At 38.1% G+C, this 5,412-nt stretch overlaps 1 pseudogene; it reads right to left on the reverse strand.

Annotated features, from left to right (window-relative positions):
* Positions 1–1,690: 1,690 nt before the first annotated feature.
* LOC107512182 lies at positions 1,691–3,994 on the reverse strand (annotated as a pseudogene).
* Positions 3,995–5,412: the final 1,418 nt, after the last annotated feature.

Consider the following 5,412-nt stretch of genomic DNA (forward strand, 5'->3'; position numbering starts at 1 on the left):
CCAGGTAGGAATGAGATTGTGTAGGACCACATGTACCAGGATCAACAAACGTTTTCCGTAAAGGCTCAAACAGTAAATACTATAGGCTTTGCAGGCCAAATTTTTTCTGTAGCAGTGACTGAATTTGCTATCTAGTGCAAAAGCAATCATGGCTAATACTTAAGCAAATGAGCAAGATGGTGTTTTAATAAAACTATTTACAAAAACAGGCAGCAGGCTCAATGTGGCTACAGGCTATAGTTCACCAACCCCCGATATAAACCAAGGATAAGGATGTAGAATAGTCTAAATGCATTGGTAAGTCTTTAAAGAGGTATTTTATTGCTGACATTTTTTGTTTGCTTGTTCGATTGTTTAGTAAGAGTCTAATATATATTTTCAATGAATCACTCTGGTGCTATGTGGAGATTGGGTAATAGGGGTACAAAAGTAAAAGCAGAAAAAATAGTTATTAATGCTCATCCAAAATGTAAGATCACTGGAATAGAGTAGTTTAGTATTGACTAAAAATCCAACATATAAATTGATGGAAGGGCAGAGAGAACTTGGTGATGGATTATATTTTAGAGATGAGGAAAATACATAAATCGAAGATGACTCTTAGCGGCATTTAATAGCAAAGAGAAAACTTGGAATAGTGCAAGATGGATAGACAGAAAAATTCCATTCCAGACATGTTTTATGTCTTAGATGCCTATTAAACATCCAATGGAGATGAAAATAGACAGTTGGATATGGAGCTCAGGAAAAAGGTTTAGGTTAGAAATATTACATAGAGTCTGTGGTCATGCCACCCAGAGCACACCCAATCTCGTCTGATCTAGAAGTTAATGAGCAGGGTTGTGCATGATCAGTACTTGGATGGGAGACCACCTAGGAAGACTTGGTGCTATAAGCGTAAAAAAAAAAAAAAAAAAAAAAAAAAACCAAAACAGCAAAAAAACAAACAAAAAAAAAGAGAATCCAAAAATTACTGATAGTCACCTGATTTTCAGGGGAAAGTTTAGGTGAGAAAATAAGAATAGTACAGAGGCCTGCCTATAGTATTTAAAGGTCAAAAGGGAGGAAATGTCAGCCAAGGAGACGAAGAAGGACCAGCCAGTGAAGATGAGACAGAACCTGGAGAGTACCATGTAAGCCCAGACAAGAGAATGCTTCAGAGAAGGTACTTTGAATGTTGCTAAACGGTTGAGTACCAGGAGCGAGGAACTGCCATTGAATTAGGCAGCATAGAGGTTGTTGATAAGAGAACAGAAGACAGCAAAATGTGGAATACATTAAGATATGAAAGGTGAGGCCATTAACACAACATGTATCGACCGTTCTTTTGAGGTGTCTTACTGTGATGTTCAGAAGCTAGAGGATGATGAAGTTTTTGTGTTTATTTATTTTAAGATCAGATACAAAAGTATAACTTAATGCCACCAGAAATCAGCTGTTAAAGAAAGTAATGTAGGTAGTGCAAGCAGCCAGGTGCCTAAAGGTAGGAAGTAGTTAAGGAGACAAGGAGATGACAGTGCGGGTGACCTAGAGCACCAGCTAAACAGAGTAGGAACCTGAGTTAGCCATACTCTAAAATCTGGATTTCAGTTTTTTTTTTTTTAAGTTCTTAGTTTATTAATCCTCTGATGAAAAATCTGCTCAATCACAAAAGGTAAAGTCACTGACGATTCTTTACTTCTTCTGTTGTCCAGTCTCCACCTCACTTTTTGCCAGCGCCAACACTGGCCTTTGCAGTCCCCCGAACTCTCTTCACTCTGTTCTTGTGTTCCTTTCGCTGTTTTCTCGAGGTCCCTTTCTTCTCATACAGGCCATGTCTTGCAAGTCTATTTTTGAGTTCATTTTCCTTTGTATGAGCCAAAGAATGATAAATCATGCCAAAGCCAGTGTCTTGCCACCACCAAAATGGGTTTTGAATCTAAATGCTACGATGACATCTGGTGTGGTCTTGTACATTTTGGCCAGTTTTTCCCAATTTTCTGTCTTAGGTACTGTTGCCTTCCCAGGGTGATGTCGATGATCATTTGTTTCCACTGCAGCAGTCTATTGGTCGTGAACTTCCTGGTCTGGATAATTACTGTGTTGTTCCTGAAGGCAGCTGACCCTCAAGTAGCCAAGGAGGAAAAGAGCTGGATTTCAGCTTTAACCTTCCAGCCCTGACAGATGACTTTAACTATGTCATCTATCAACAGATGGATAAGGCAGTGTATTTCCAATATAGAAAGTAAAAGAAAATTACAGTTGTGAAAGAGATCAAATAAGACCAGGGAACACAGATTTTGAAATGTATTGTGAACTTTGTTCCTGTAAATATTGGCCCAAGATGAAATAATCAGAGTTCAATGCATTCTGCTCAGTAAAGCTGGACAGGGAAGAATTGTTCCACTTTTATCAGACAAGAATATGAATGGCTTCTTGGTAATATTTCAATTGTGTCAAAAGAGGTGAAGGAGAAAAATAAGAGAATTGGGGGGTTTTAGAATCTCACAAGGTGCTACGAAGTAAGACTCTTTACCCAAGACACATTAGCAGAAGTCTAAATAAAAGTTTATTTATTTATTTATTTTCGTAATTACTATTTTTTTTTAGGCCAGGCAACCCTTGGTTAACCTCACAGATTGCAAAGACCTTGTCAGCTTACTATCCCTTATTTTTTATGCCTATAGCACCTGGTCTTCCTAGGTAGTCTCCCATTCAAGTACTAACCAGGCCCGACCCTGCTTAGCTTCTGAGATCTAAATAAATTTAAATATTTAAATAATTCCATGCACATCAATAAACAGATTCTGCCTGCAATTTCTCTAGAATTTCGCCCCTTCCATAGTACCCTGTACCTCCCCAACTACTAAGGGTTAATGCTTATAACAGCAGGGGACCTCTGCTCCTACCTATCTATACTGTAATTTTTTTCTCTAGTACTCTTCCTCTCAATCCACCACTGAAAATTGAGCAGACTACCACTAAGGTAAAGAAAAGTAGCTCTCCCTTCTGAATTTCTTCCAAACACCTCCCTTCAACTACAAAATTTCTCCAAAGGTCTACCTCATGCCTTAGTTTAAAGAAAGGCAAGCAGGTGTACAACCCTCAGCGAGAAACCAAACAGAGGATGACAAGCTCGGGGCACAGTGACAGTGCACAGGAAAGGAATCTAACTCCAAACCTAAAGAATAGGAATGTGTTCTGAGAACCACAAAATAGTGCAATTTGGCTAAAGCACAGATTACATGGAAAGCAGCAGGAGGGCATGTCCAGGAGAGGACAAAGAGAAATTGGCACTTGCTGGGGAATCTGGTGCCCAGTCACCTGGTTTAGAATTCCACTTTTTCTGTGAGAGCTTGGGCAAGTTATTCAACCTTCCATGCCTAAGTTTGTTCATCTGAAAAAATGGAGTAATAATATCTCCTTATGAGGGTTATTTAGAGGATTAAGTGAGTTAACGGGTAAAACATACTCAGAAAAGTCCCTGACCACAGTGAATGTTCAGTAAAAGTTAGCTGCTATTATTAGTGGAGAGCAGTATCTTATTTTGGTAAAAAGGAGTGCTGTGACTGGTTCCATGGGAAAATGTTGGCATTTTAGCGACTAAATTTAACTGTTTCTTATGTCATCATAGCATGAACGGTACACACTGCAAACTAGTCCAAAATGGTCCATGACTTAAACAGGGAGTGGGAGGCTTGGCTGAGTCACAGGGGATGCAACAGATTAAGGTCTTATAAAAGAAGTTCATTAGCATCCAGCTGGCCTGGCATCATTATAGGACAGTTCATAGATGCTTTAGGACTGTAGTTTGATACTGCTTGAGAAGCTCAACAGTAGGATTTCCTTATTTCCTGCTGCAATTTCCTAGAACAACTGTTTGACACAGTTCAGCTAATACTTAAAATTTGCTACTTGACGAATAAAAGTTTTTAGATAGTATAGGTGGTTTAATAGAAATACACTTTGGCCAGCTGATACCGATTGATGAACAATAGTCTTGAGAGGCAGGCATGGTACACTTTTTTCAGTAGCACTTGATTCTTTTAATGCCCAAGATGGTCTAAGGATAGAATTTTATACTGGAATTTGTTCAGTGTGAGAACTTGAATCTATGAATGGTGGCCAAGGCTTTTTAGAAAGCAAATGTACATACATACAGATTCCATACAAAATTTAATTCCATAAAAAATCCAAAAACTAGAAATCAGGCAATCAGCTTGTTTTTTGGTACCAAATGAAAAAAAAAAACAGAAATTGATATATTTTTTTCACTTTATCCCATGCCTTATTTTTTCAATTTATTATACTAAGAAATTGGCTTACTTTAAAAATGTTTACAATTAACTTATCACAATAAACCACTCACTGAGTTTGTATATTTAAAATGTTAAACTAGCATACCTAAACACTTATGTGGTAACAATCAGGTGATGTCTCCAAAATTTTCTAGGAAGAGAGGGAGGAAGGGCAAAGATAAATATCTGTATACAAACTTCCTGCTCTGAACTGATTTTTACTGATATTGGGTTGTAGGACCCGTTAATTTGGCATCAGCCTGGGCCAATGTCACATGATTTCGCTGCCATTGCAATCCCCCAAACAGAATGTCAGATAGAGGCTAATGAATAGTTCCATGAAATAGAAGAAAAAGGAAAATCATTCATTACCTCTTAATATTTGTTAGCTCTGAAACATGGCATTTTTTAAATCGTATTTCAATGAAGGGTCATGCATGTTACCTCTGTCTTGGAATGTGAACTTGTCAACATTGCTCAAAAAAACCTTGGGGTTCAACATCTTATCTTGCCATATACTTTTGCAAAAATGCACTGAAATTATGCACCATAGCCAGCAGAATATTTGTTGAGAATAAATTAAATCAGTGGCAAATTATTAGCATTGTACCTATGGGTGAGAGAAGGAAAACAAAAGAAGAGAAATGGGCACCTTTTAAATCATCCATTTACAAAAATTTAAAGAGACAACTAGACTACACTAAAAGAGCAGACTTGTTAAAGTACAGCCTCCACAGATTACCAGATTTTTAAAAATTATAAAGGCAACATTTTGACAGTAAAGGAATTTATGCAATAAAAACATCTCTTAAGTATATCACTCTTTTAGTTGACTGCATAACTTTCCATTTTTTCGTAATTGTTATTGAGTCTGGTGCAGGTCTCACACCATCTCAACTATTGATGCCCCTGACTCACGTCTTCCTCCGGCCCTCCCCTGAATCTCACAAGAACAAAGACTGGAGATGACCTACTATGGGCTCCCAGGTGCTGGACAGTAGGATTTAGAGGATCTTCTGCTCTTTACTCGAGGATTCTATAGGTCTCAGTGTTCTATGATTGCAGTAGCTCACAATTTCTGGAAACAACTCCTCTTCCCATCAACTACTGTCCACCTCTGCTGGACTCTCTTAGG

Source organism: Rousettus aegyptiacus, unplaced genomic scaffold (genome assembly GCF_014176215.1).
Source record: "Rousettus aegyptiacus isolate mRouAeg1 unplaced genomic scaffold, mRouAeg1.p scaffold_m13_p_15, whole genome shotgun sequence".
Lineage (NCBI taxonomy): Eukaryota > Metazoa > Chordata > Mammalia > Chiroptera > Pteropodidae > Rousettus > Rousettus aegyptiacus.